At 38.9% G+C, this 14,385-nt stretch overlaps 1 long non-coding RNA gene across 1 annotated transcript in view; it reads right to left on the reverse strand.

Annotated features, from left to right (window-relative positions):
- LOC111756932 (uncharacterized) overlaps window positions 1–14,385 on the reverse strand; it is a 129,670-nt gene that overhangs the window by 66,585 nt on the left and 48,700 nt on the right. Inside the window, exon 2 of the long non-coding RNA XR_010043711.1 lies at window positions 8,032–8,069. This is a non-coding gene — a long non-coding RNA (uncharacterized LOC111756932). The remainder of the gene's footprint in view (window positions 1–8,031; window positions 8,070–14,385) is intronic.

Consider the following 14,385-nt stretch of genomic DNA (forward strand, 5'->3'; position numbering starts at 1 on the left):
TGAACATATACAGTATTTTTGTTTCCCTTGAATAAAACCAAGAGGAATTTCTGGGTAGGTATACATTTAACTTCATAGGAAATCACTAATCTCCTAAAAGGTTGTGCCACTTATGTTCTCACAAGTAATATGTGAGAGTTCTCTTCTTTTCTGGTGGGGAAGGTATTGAGGATAGAACCCAGATCTATCACTGAGCTACATCTCTAGTTCTTCTTATTTTTTATTTTGAGATATGGTCTCACTAAGTTGCCTAGGCTGAACTCAAATTTAGGATTCCCCTACTTCAGCCTTCTGAGGATTATAGGATACACCATTGTGCTTAGCCCATAAGCGTTCTAACAGCCCTACATCAAGCCAACACTCAATTTTGACAGTCTGTTTACTATTAGTCACTGTATCGAGCCTAGAGGGAGGGAGCCTCATCTTGCTTTCAATTTGCAGTTCTCTGGCAACTGATGATAAGAGCATTTCTCAATTTGCTTGTTGATCATTCATAATTCTTTTTGAAGTGTCTGTAAGTCTTTACCTATTTAAAAAAATTAGGTTCCAGGGCCATTATTGAAAACCCAATTGGCTACAGTCACATAGTGATATTTTAGATAATGACAGATCACATATATGATGGTGACCCTATAAGGTGATATTGCCTAGCAAACTATCCTCTGTAGCATCCCCTAGCCATCTTAGTGTTTATAAATATACTCAGTGATGCTCACACAAGAACAAAAGTATCCAGTGACACATTTCTCAATGTCTGACTACTGTAGAACATGGCTGGTTGTGAATCTATTTGTGGACTCAGGTAACCCATTTGCCATTCCCACATCAATGCCATAATGTCTCTTGATTGCTTTAGTTTTCTGGTATGTCCTGGGATCAGACTGTGTGAGTTCTACAGACTCACTCTACTTTTTCAAGGTTCTTTTAGAGCTGTATGTTCTTTCTATTTTATATAAGTGTCAGAATTCATTTAGCAATTTTTGTCACAAAAGACTGCCGAGATTTTGACTGAAATCAGATTAAATCTGTAAATCAATTTAGGGAAAATGACATTTTAATTACATCAACACTGCCAACTCATAATCATCATATATTTTTCTACTTCTTTAGATCTTCAGTTTTTCCCTGTAATGTTATATATGCAAAAATATCTAACCATATGAGAGAATCCAGAGAACATGGCGGATAGATAGCAGCAGCTATGCAGGCTCTCCCCGAGACCCAGCTTATCCAGGAATGGTGCAGAGGGAGGAATCCTAACCAAGAGGGGATATACCCTGCTGACCCAAGAACGAACTGGGCTGAGAGATACCAACTGGGAATGCAATCCTGGTGCTATAACAGGAACAGATAAAGCCTGAGTGTGGAAGCTGGAGCCCGCGCCATTGAAAGCCACGATTTGGGTTTCCTGCCACCACAGCTGCATCTGAATCGGCTCGGCAGGGAGAGAGACACGTGAAAGTGCTGAGAACAGGAACTGGTGAATGGAGTTAAAAGCTGGGTGGGGAGCCGTGTATCGACCTGCGGTGTGTGAGGGAAACTGGGATTCTGCCACGGTCTAGGAGGCGCCAACAGGGACATTCTGGGACCAGGCAGACTTGCTGGACAGGGAGCTGTAGTGACTTCAGTCACATATCCCCCTCTCAAGTGGGATTGGTGAGCAGTGCCTAGCCTACATGACACTGCTGGCTGAGACCCAATAGGCTAGCACAAGCCAGATCCCAGCACCTGAAAGTGCACCCTAGCCGTGAGGCCTTTCGTTAGGTTGACCTGGAGGGGTGGGTCCCTCATAGACTGCCTGGTCTGTAACTCCCTGGTGCACTGCGGTGGGTGGGAACACCTAGCCGGCGCAATTCAGTCAGACTGTGGCCAACAGGGAAGGAAGCTGGGCCTCCTATATATGCTTGCATATATAAGGAACAAAGAATATAGGAAGAGGGAGCAATAAGAAAAGCTCCTCGACCCCCAATCCTGAGAAACAGGCAATAGCAGACATGCCACCAATAGACATAAAAGGCTATCTCCAAAGCCTCATAGATGAGTTCAGGAATGAAGTTATTAATGACCTGAAGCAAGACATAAGCAGAATAGTCAGAGAAATGCTAAGCACCACCCAAGAAAAAGCAGATGGTGGAATGGAAGAACAGAAAAAAAGGGGAGAATTATTTGATGGAGAAAATAGAGAACATGTAGAATACGTGAAGCAGGTTCAAAGAGATTACCAGGAAACTAAAAACTCTATTGAAAACTGGCATAACAGCTTGAAAGAAACTAAGGACAGATTATCTGAACTGGAGAGCAGATTTGTAATATGGGAGCATGAAATGAAAAACTTCTTAAAAATAACAAAAAAACAAACAGCAACAATACAAAAACTAGAAGATGATAGGATCTATAACTTAAGAAATAAGAACATAAGAGAAGAAGTGGGGACACAAACAAATGGACTACAAAAGCTACTCACAGAAATAATCCAAGAGAATTTCCCTAATTTAGCAATCAGTAAAGATACTCAGATATATGAGGCATACAGGACTCCAAGCTACCTACAACCCAAATAGAGCTACACCCAGGCATATAATAATCAAAATTTCAGAAATCCAATATAAGAACAGAATATTAAAAGCTATCAGAGACAAAAAACAGATCACTTACAAGGGAACACCCATCAGAATTACAGCAGACTTCTCGGCACAAACCATCAAATCACGAAGAGCATGGGGGGAAATAATTCAAGCTTTGAAAGATAATAACCTCCAGCCAAGATTGATATATCCTGCACAACTGTCCCTAGAAATTGATGGAAAAACAAGGTGCTTCCAGGATAAAGAGGAACTAGGGAATTTGCAACCACCAATTCAACTCTACAGACAATACTGCAGGATATTCTAAAAAAGAAAAATACGAAGAATCCAGAAATAGTGGCAGAGAGGCCACAATGAATGGAGCAGAAAACAAAATGAAGAAGACAAGCTGACAACTAATGACAGAAAAAGAGCTCAAGAGAAATGAGGCAGAGAAGATTGGATGATAGGAACAGCTATCATCTAACAGGAGAAAATGACATCGTAATAGGTAGTGCTGATTTGGTATCATCTTATTTTGAAGTCCCATCAAGCTTTTGTTCTTCTGTCTCCATAGGTCTTAACATGTTGTATCTTATTGGATTTTATTATATGTGACAGTATAAACAAAAACTTTTATAGACAAGGAGATTATACAGAAACCATAGTTCATTATCTGTTAGTTGATTCTGAATACCCTATAATACTGTCATTCTCTTGAATGGTTATACATTGTGTTGATATATTTGATGCTACAGTATACGAAGTTATACTCAAAGATCTTAAGGAAAGAGACAATATGGTAACTACTTTTATGTCGGGATTATCTTGTGGTGAAACACTAATTTGCTTAAATGATTATATATTGATCTGCACTGTTTAGTTGTTATGCCCTCTTTTATCTCAATCTCCATTTTATTATTTACTTTTTTATTTTTATCCTTTTAATTAAAGGAAAAATAAATTTTTAAAAAGCAGGATATATTATAGTAACTCACTTTGATATTCTATTAACTTGATTTGAAGCCCTGTATTGCTCTCACCATCTTGTTTTGACTGATGTTCCTCTATTCTGCTTTGCTTAATAGTACCAGGTTTGAAAGTTTAGGCAACAGCTGTGAAGATAGTGGGATTCATTATGACACCCATACTGGTTGAGTATTATCTACTTTTGAAGACCTGTAATGTTTCCAATGTTTTGGTTTTGTTGGTTTCGTTCTTTACTGTTTTGTTCAGTTTTATTATAACTGATGATATAGGCAATTCTATTAGAGATAGCGGGAGGCATTATGGTAACCATTGTTGATCACCTTGTATTATGTTTTTACATTATCTATTATGTCCATCCTTTTGAGTTAACCGATTCTGTTCTGTTAAGTCACATTTGCTTTTACTCTCTTCCAAAAAAAGCAGTAAGAACTGTGGGAGCAATAAAACCCAATTGTAATAGTCATTGTACAAAAGAGAGGAAAAGAAAGTGCTCTAAATGGTATAACTGCATGTAAATTTAAGTGTATAAGATAGACAATGATATTACTGAGTTTTGTTGGATCATTGAACAGAACTGTTTGCAGTCTCGCTTTTTGAATGTCCACTTTATATGCTTTAATCTTGTAACTTGAACAAATATTTCTAAGATGACAATATGTAATCCATTAACTAGTGATTTCCTACTATTTATTTTTTTTTCTGAAATTCTGTATAACTTGTACCCTTTTTCTGCTTTTTTTTCTTCTCCTTAAATAAAAAAATAAATTAAAAAATTTTAAAAAATATCTAACCATATAACCTGTGAATAATTTATACACAAAAAAATATAGTTACTTTTTCTTAAAAAACTACTCCGCTGTTCTAAATGAATTAATAAAAGACTTATCACAAAGTTACAAAAACTCCAGTAACCACTGTACTGATAAAGGGTTGAAACTTTAAATCTTTAAGTATGGTAATAGTGATCTGACTTTTAAATGCAGCATTAACTCTTAATAAAGAACAATGATATTGCAAACAAAATATTAGTCTCATAGCCGTCCATGTAAACAACCTATCTGATCTTCCATCTAAAGATCATTTTCAACGTCAGGCAAATGTTCACTCTGACATCTTTTGTCTTTGTCCAGCAAGGATAGTGCCTTGTTTCCAACTGACTGCCATGGCGCAGGGTCAAGGGCCCCTCAGCTGGCTCCTGGGCCAATAAAATGATGTCCTAAATGGTTTCTATTCCTCAGTCTTTCAGCTGCCACTTTATCCTGCATTGGACACCAAAGGTGCTTGTTGAACACACATCTGCACATTTTATATATGATTTTTTTTCTTTTTGCTAAATATATAGTTCAGAGACATCTTCTTTGGGGTGTCAGTTATTTTTATTATGGCATGTGAATGTATTCTCTTTATATTCATGGTCATCTCTTAAAAAGGATTAATCCCTCATTAATTAAAATTAAAATTATTTCAGGAATGGTCCTCAAATTAGTTGTTAAAATATTTGAATCATCACTCAGATTTCTTATTTCTGAAAACATATGAAATTAAAATATTCCTTTCACCATCTACCTACATGAGGAGAATTTGTTCATTCCCTGACAGACCATTCTCTCTGTAATACACACAGCAAATCGAGTCTTCTTGATTAATGCTTTCAGTTGAGACTTCCTAACTGTGACATAAATCATGATTTAATATGTGATTAGCTCTGACTTGATGTAAATAAAATCCACATTACCCAGAAGGCATGAATACAAAGATGGACAGTTGGTCATCCTGTAAATGACCTGAAGAGAAGATCTCCTTGTAATTTGTAAAACACATGTCAGCAAAAAGAAATCTCTACTCAACAGAACTGTAGCTTTTTACTTCAATATGGTGTATCCGCTTTATTTTCATGACTGATAACTCTACAATCCATTCTACAAACCTGACATAATTACACGGAGAAAAGAAACACACAAAAAAATGTGGTATCTCGCTGTATTTTCGCCTGCCAGATTGGCCAAGAAGAAAGAGTTATTATGTCGCTTCGCTCTACTGCCGCATTCCAGCAGTTTCGATTGACAAAACAGCATCCATCATGTTTTGCATTACAATTTTTCGTTGCCACCCCCCCCAGCAATAATTACATTCCATTTTTTTTCTACCCAGGGGCCAGTGTTTTCATTCAGAGAGGACAACAGCTGTAAAGCTCAACCTTGATGTAATGGTGAAATGTGTCTGCTTTTGTTTCATTCTTGGCAATTCTGATTTTCACATTCTTGCTTGGCAAATTTTCTTGCTGCCAAAAAAGATGCATTCAGCCCTGAAACTTCCATAGGGACAGGCAATGGAGCTTCGAGGGTAGCCAGTGCTCATCTGTACTGTAATTCATCCTTAAGCCAAGTTCTTCTGGAAATGTGTTGAGAAGGCTAACACAGCACTAATTCTTTTTATAGCCCTGTAATTACTAAAGGAGAATTGTCTTTGTGTCAAACCAATCTGAACATTTTTATTCCTCTCTCTATTTATGCCTACTCATGTATAGTCTCATCAGTGCTTTCTGAGAGTTAGGGATGACAGGCCAAAATCCTGTCAATAAAAATCCTAGGCTTCAGAGCAAGAATTCTAAGATTTTGAAAGAATATCAATAACAGAGAATTGGGTTTTTGGGAGCAGGGTGGAACATTATTCTTTGACCAAAATGTTCTAAATGCTTTTGGTAAAATATCTACTTTATTTTTTCACAAAGGCCGTGATGTAGCTGTTACTATTATTCTTATTTTGCAAAAGAAGGAAAGGATTCTCTAGGAAAGGGCTTGAGAAACTTTCTTGAGAGACCACAGAAAATGACTGGGCCATAAGTGAAGTTCAGGTAGCCACATAGTGACCTTGCTATCTGTTATGGTTTAGATCTAAAATGTCCTCCCAAAGTCTCTTGTGTTATAAGGTGACGAGATCATGGGGTAGCATACTCATCAGTGGGTTAAACCATTGATAAATTCATGACTGAACGTACTGTTAGGAGGTGGGGTACAGTTGTAGGTGGGCTACTGGGGGGGCATGACTCATTCTCTTCTTGGTGACCATGGTGTGAGCAGCTTTCCCCAGCCAGCCCCTTTACCATATTGTTTCTGACTTGGGCCCAGCTGACCAAACCCACTGGAAACTGAGTCTCCTCCTTTAAAGTAGGTACTTCATTCCACGGATGAGAAAGTGATTAATATACTATCTTGCTTCCTATCATCATATTTCCAGCTCTCAAATACTGTGTGTATCCTGATTTAGTTCCTGTCAGCCCTGCCAGAGAAGGCTGTGTTCATTCCCCTGGAAGTAGCAAATTGATATTAAAAACCTGTTATATTTCCACAGATAACAAAAATACCTGAGACAAACAACTTGTAACAAGGAAAGGTTTGTTCTGACTCATGCTCTCAAAGGAGTCAGTCTATGGCAGCTTGGTCCCATTACTTTTGGGCTTGTGGTGACACAGTATCACATATGTGATGGCAGGAGAATTTTAGGTAGGTGTCTGTGACGGTGGACCTCTGAGAGCCAACTAAATTAAAACCATGCTTAGCCACAAAGTAAGTGACACAATGTGCCTGAGAGGCTGAGCCCTATGGGCACTTGGTGATGTCTTCTCGTGGTCACAGGACCAGGGAATTGGATCCATATCATAAGCCTCGCTGGTTGTTTCATTTTCTGTGGGCTGGGGAAGCAGGAGGTGACTGTGGCAGGGCCTGTTTTCCAAGCAAGTTTATAAACTAAGATCTTCTATAAGCTAAACTTCTTATACTTCTATTAATCAGCCTTTCATATCTGTAACAAAATGCCTGATACCTGCAATTTAAAGGAGGGAGGGTTTCTTTTGGTTCACAGTTTCAGAGGCTTCAGTTCATAGTCAGCTGCCTCCAAGGCAGAAACATCATGGTGGAAGGGGATGGTAGAGCAAAGTGCTCACCTCATAGCAGCAGGGACAAAGAGGGGGCTGGAGGAAACAAAGAGACTTGATATGCCCTTCTGGGTTATGCCCTGAGGGGCCTACTTCCTCCAACACCACATCAGCCCATTATCCATGCACCTTCTGAAAGTTCTACTTCTGAATAATGTGGGCTTTGGGAAGATATTTTTGATCCAAACCATAGTAATGCTTTTTGTATCTTTGAAGTTTTCTGTTTTGTTCTCCTTCCTATTTAGTAAAGTATTTTTGAAAACTACACACTGCTTTGGCTATGTGAAGAGAAATTATACTTGGGCTACTTACCTTAGAAAACCAGGCAATAAATGTCAGTGGGCTGGTATATGGTAACAGCATAAAGAAAAAGAGAAATATCACTTCATTTCCATGTGGATGGTTATTAACAAAAAGGAACAATAACAGTGTTGGCAAAGGTAGGGAGAAATTGGAACTCTTGTGTAGTGAGAGTGCAAATGTAAAATAGTGTAGCCAGAGTGGAAGGTAGGTTGGCTGCTATACCAAAAATTAAAGACTTACCCTATGATCCAGCAATTCCTGGGTTCCTGGATTCCTGGCTGTGGGAATATAACCAAATAAAAGAATGATAATCAGGGACTCAAGCAGATACTTCCACACCAGGAATAATAGCAGCTTTATTCACAATAGTCAAAAGGTTCAAAGAACCTAAAGGTCAGCAACATAGAATGGTTTTTAAAATGTAGCATATATATGTGCCTCTTGGTATTTGAAGAGAGTTGGTTCTAGGACCCCAGTAGGTATCAAAAACTGTAGTGTGCTCTAATCCCTTATGTAAAAAGATATGTTTGCATATTATTTATGTGCTTCCTTCCACACACTTCTGATCATTTCCAGATCACTTAAAATATGTATTGTAAACCCAAATACCGAGTTCAGTCGTCCAAGTATTGTAATCCTCTTTCTAGTTTTCCTCACAATCCAAAAAGTTATATTTGTAATCCCATTGAGACGTTATTGGAATCCCAGTAAGCTAATTTTAATCTACCACCACCAATGCAACCCATGGCGAGAGTGAAAAATAAGCCAGGTGCACAAGGACATGTGTCACATTGCCCTACTTACATGAACTATTTCACATGGATAAAAGACAGATCAGAGGTTACCAGGTGCTTGAGGAGGGAGAGATAAGAAGTCATATACCCATTGATTAATGGTACAAAATTTGTTTGGGGTGTTGAGAAATTTCTGGAAATGCATTATGGCAAAGTTTGCAAGACATTGTGAATTACTCAATGCCACTATATTGCACACTTAAGATATTAAAAAGGTAGATATTATCTACCTATTATCTGAAAGGGTTTTGCCTCAGTAGAGATTAGGGTGGTGGTCTAATGAGGCAGAAGGCCAAAGCAGGAATGCCTACCACTTCCTGCTTCTTCCCCAGCTCCTTGTGGGAAGCCATTACGAAAGTTATAATCATAAATACCCTGTTGATTGTATTATTTGACTCTTACATACTTAATTGATTCTTTAGCTTTGTTTTCTTTAGACTTACAGCTGTACACCTACCCAAGATAAAAAACAGATCTTTTTTTTAAAATTTTATTTAAGGAGAAAAAAGGAAAAAAAAAAACAGAAAAAGGGTACAAGTTATACAGAATTTCAGAAAAAATAAACAGTAGGAAATCACTAGTTAATTACATATTGTCATCTTAGAAACAGTTGTTCAAGTTACAAAATTAAAGCATATAGAGGAGACTTTCAAACAGTGAGACTGCAATTTTGTTCAATAATCCAACAAAACTCAGTAATATGGCTATCTATCTTATACACTTAAATATATATGCAGTTATATCTTTTAGAGAACTTTCTTTTCCTTTCTTTTGTACAATGACAATTACACATTTTGGGCCTTATTGCTCCCACAGTTCTTATTACTTTTTTATTGAAGAAAGTAAAACCAAATGTGACATAACAGGACAGAATCAGTCAAATCAAAAGGATGGACATAATACATAATGTGAAAACAAAACACAAGGTGATCAACAATGGTTACCATAATGCCTCTTGTTATCTTAAAAAGAATTGCCTATATCATCAGTTATAATAAATTGAACAAAACAATAAAGAATAAGACCAATAAAACCAAAACATTGGAGACATTAGAGGACTTCAAAAGAAGATAATAGTCAACCAGAATGGGCATCACAATGAATCTTATTGTCTTCATAGTTGTTGCCTATACTTTCAAACTTGGCACTATCAAGCATAACACAATAGAGGAAAATCAGTCAAAACAAGATGGTGAGAGCAATACAGAGTTTCAAATCAAGTTAATAGGAAATCAAAGTGGGTTACTATAATATATCCTGCTATTTTTTATTTTTCCCTTAATTAAAAGGATAAAAATGAAAAAGTAGACAAGAAAAAGGAGATTGAGATAAAAAAAGAGGGCATAACAACAAAACAGCGCAGGTCAAAACATAGCCATTTAAGCAAAATAGTGTTTCACCACAAGATAATCTCAACATAATAGTAGTTACCATAGTGTCTCTTCCCTTAAAATCTTTGGGTATAACTTCGTATACTATAGCATCAAACATATCAAGACAATGTAAAACCATTCAAGAGAATGACAGTATTACAGGGTATTTAGAATCAACTAACAGAAAATGAACAATGGTTTCTGTATAATATCTCCTTGTCTATAAAAGTTTTTGTTTATATTATCACATATAATAAAATCCAATAAGATACAACACATTAAAACCAATGGAGACAGAAGAACAAAAGCTTGATGGGACTTCAAAACAAGAGGATATTAAATCAGCACTAGCTATTATGATGTCTTGTTTTCTCCAAAATGGCTGTTCCTACCATCCAACCTTCTCTGCCTCATTTCTGTTGAGCTCTTTTTCTGTCATTAGTTGTCAGTTTGTCCTCTTCATTTCGCTTTCTGCTCCATTCATTGTGGCCTCTCTGCCACTGTTTCTGGAATCTTGGTATTTTTCATTTTTTGAATATCCTGCAGTAATCTCTGTAGAGTTGAATTGGTGGTTGCAAATTCCCGTAGTTCCTCTTTATCCTGGAAGCACCTTGTTTTTCCATCAATTTCTAGGGACAGTTGTGCAGGATATATCAATCTTGGCTGGAGGTTATTGTCTTTCAAAGCTTGAATTATTTCCCCCCATGCTCTTCGTGATTTGATGGTTTGTGCTGAGAAGTCTGCTATAATTCTGATGGGTGTTCCCTTGTATGTGATCTGTTTCTTTTCTTTGATGGCTTTTAATATTCTGTTCTTATATTGGATTTCTGGAATTTTGATTATTATATGCCTGGGTGTATTTCTGTTTGGGTTGTAGGTGGCTAGGGTCCTGTATGCCTCATACATCTGAGTATCTTTACCTTTTGCTAAATTAGGGAAATTCTCCTGGATTATTTCTGTGAATAGCATTTGTAGTTCATTTGTTTGAATCCCTACTTCTTCTTTTATGTTCTTAATTCTTAAGTTATAGATCCTCTTATCATCTTCTAGTCTTTGTATTATGTATGCTGTTTTTTTTTGTTATTTTTAAGAAGTTTTTCATTTCATGCTCCCACCTTACAAATCTGTCCTCCAGTTCTGATAATCTATCCTTAGTTTCTTTCAAACTGTTATGGGCAGCTTTCAATAGCGTTTTTAGTTTCCCAATAATCTCTTTGAACCTGCTTCACGTATTCTATGTTTTCTCTATTTTCTCCATCAAACAATTCTCCCCTTTTTTTCTGTTCTTCTATTCCACCATCTGTTTTTTCTTGGGCAGTGCTTAGCATTTCTCTAACTATTGTACTTATTTCTTGCTTTATTTCATTAAATACTTCATTTTTGAACTCGTCTATGAGGCTCCAGAGATACCACTTTATGTCTATAGGCGCCATGTTTGATATTGCATGTTTTCTGTCTTCATTCTCTTTTGCATTTATGTTTCCTGAATCAGTGTTCTCAGGATTGGGGACTGAGGACCCTTTCTTGTTGCTCCCTTTTCCCATACTTTTTGTTCCTTCCATACAAGTGTCCGTAGGAGGCCCAGTTTTTTTTTTTCTCTTTGTCTGTTACAGTTTGTTTGAATCTGCCAGCTAGGTGTTCCCACCCACTGCAGTGTACTAGGGAGACACAGACCTGGGCAGTCTGTGCTAGGCCTGCCCCTCCAGGTCAACCTACTGAATGCTTCACTGCTAGGGTGCACCACCACGCACAGGGACCTGATTTGGGCTAGCCTACTGGATCTTAGTCTGTGACGTCACCAGGCCAAGCCCTCCCCACCACTCCCACTCGAGAGGGGAATATGCGACTAAAGCACTGCAGGGCCCTATTCCGGCTAGTCTGCCCATTCCCAGAATGTCCTCTGTTGGAGCCTCCTAGTCTATGAAAGGGTCCCCATTTCTCTCACTCATTGCAGGTCAATGCAGGGCTCCCTGCCAGTCCCACTCTCAACACCGTCTGGTTCGCCGATTCTAGCTTTCAGAGCTTTTGCACGTCTCTCTCCCTGCCGTGCGGATTGGGATGCAGTATGGGCAGCAGGAAATTCAAATCACAGCTTCCAATGGCGCAGGATCCAGCTTCCGCACTGAGATTTTATCTGTTCCTGTTATAGCATCAGGATTGCATTTCCAGTTGGTTTCTCTCAGCTTAGTTCATTCCTGGGTCGGCAGGGTACATCTCCCCTCGCTTAGGACTCCTCACACAGCTCCGCTCCTATATTCTAAACTGGTAATCTCAGAGAGCCTCCATGGCTGCTGTTATTTGTCTGCCATGTTCTCCCAGAAGTCAAAAGCCAGATGTCTTGTGACTGTGGAGGAGACAGATGATACCTTCCATTGTGGGCCAGATCCCAAGATAAAGTGCTAAACTTGGCCCTCAAATCCCATAGGGAGACTTTCTTAATATGGCTGTTCATGTTTTCAATAACAGAGATAAAAATCAAAAGGAAAAATAACAATCGGATCTTTTAGCAGTGACACTTGAACTCTGAAACAGGTAAACCAACACAAGGTGGAGCTGCCTGAGCCCCTCCTGGACCATGCTTCAAGTATAACAAAGAAGGACACTGGGCAAGAGAGTGCCTCAACCCCTTTCCTGTGTTTTTCTGGGGTCTTGCTCCTATTGCAGTCTCAAGGGCCATTGGAAGAGCAACTGTCCTCACCACCAGAGAGCAGGTAAGCCATCCTCTAACTCCTTGCCCTCATAGGAGATCTCATCATCACCGGATTCATTGCTGACTGATCTACTCAAACTTGCTGCTGAAGACTGATGGAGCCTGGGGTCCACAGCTCTCTATTAAGGTGTCCTTCTCAGAGCCCCAAGTCCCACTGGCAGTCTCAGGTAACATATCCTCTGTACTTGCGGACATAGAAGTTATGCATAGTGTTCTTCCTGAGTTTTCAGGCCACTATATTAAGTCCTCAGTCTCTGTAATGGGTGTTGACAGTCAACCTACACAGCCTTTGCAGACAGGGCCTATACCATGCATGTTCCAGACTCCCTTCTTCTCTTGTCAATCCCATAGTTTGAGTTACCTCCAATCCCACCTGTGCTACCCATGCCATGCCTATTTTAATTTGTCTCAGGGATCCTTCAATTTTTTTTCTTGCATTCCCCGATATCTTATAGCTCCCAAACATTTACAGGGACTTACACCTATAATTAAGCACCTTTTAGACAGTGGTTTTCTTAAACCTACCCATTCACCCTATAATACTCCCATTCTCCTGGTACTCAAGCCTGATGGGTCTTATCGTCTAGTGCAGGACCTTGGGGTAATCAATAATGACATTACTCCAATCCACCCAGTGGTGCCAAACCCTTATACCATACTCTCTCATTTCCCTCCCTCCACTATTCACTTTACAGCTATAGATCTTAATAAAATGGCATATTTAAATCAAAGACACTTTTCCTTCTGCCTCCCCTAGGTTCTTAAATATGATAGTGGCCTTCTTCCTCATAGCACCTTGTCTCTTTGTTTTTCTAGTCTAAAATGTAGGCATTCACCAATGATGAAGTTGTCCTGGCTGAAACACCTGGTAGCAGCTTCTACATGGGCATGAACCATCATCCCATCAACCTCACTAAACCCCAATATGGTGCCCCCTTTCAGCAGGAAATAGTAAGAGAGAGACTTTGCCCTTTTCCTAACAATACAAAGATGGGAATGAAAGGTTTTTGCCTCAGTAGAAATTAAGGCAGTGGTCTAACGAGGTGGAAGGCCAAAGACGGAAGGCCCACCACTTCCTGATACTTCCCCAGCTTCTGTTTGCGCATGAAGAAAATTTCAATCAGCTGCTCACACATCAGCAATGCCTGCCCTAAACACCATCCCAGTCAAAAATTACATATATATCCCATGCCCCTCATTTCTGGCAGAGACAGCCAGGCACTTGTGGTCATGGAGTTCTCTCCACATCCTTGGAATAAAGGCTATTTTTTGCTTTATATTCTCCCTTTCATCATGCCAAAAACTCTTTCATTATCTATATCTTATCATACTAATGAGAGACACCCACTCACCTCACCTCACTTCCACCCAACAAGAAGAAGGACTTTATGAGGACAGGACTAGAACCACCCTTCCTGACAGAGCAGTTCGCCTATTTGTGCTAAAACCAAAGGAATCTTGAGTCTCACTGATTACAAAATTTCTTAACTGACAATGACAATAATGAAAATGCAAAATGTTGAGTGAACACTTACTGAATGTTACTGTTTCAAGTATATTAACACATTTAGTCACCACAATGTCCTTTTGAAGGTACAATCAGCAGAGGTGAAGGAAACTGGTAACTTGCCAGAGTCCTAGGGTTGGTACTTGATAACTTAGCACTCAGGTATCTGGTCCCCAGAGCCACCATAGCCACAGCCTCCCACAAACAGGG

Source organism: Cavia porcellus, unplaced genomic scaffold (assembly GCF_034190915.1).
Source record: "Cavia porcellus strain 051 isolate PalLab524CR breed Dunkin Hartley unplaced genomic scaffold, mCavPor4.1 scaffold_27, whole genome shotgun sequence".
Lineage (NCBI taxonomy): Eukaryota > Metazoa > Chordata > Mammalia > Rodentia > Caviidae > Cavia > Cavia porcellus.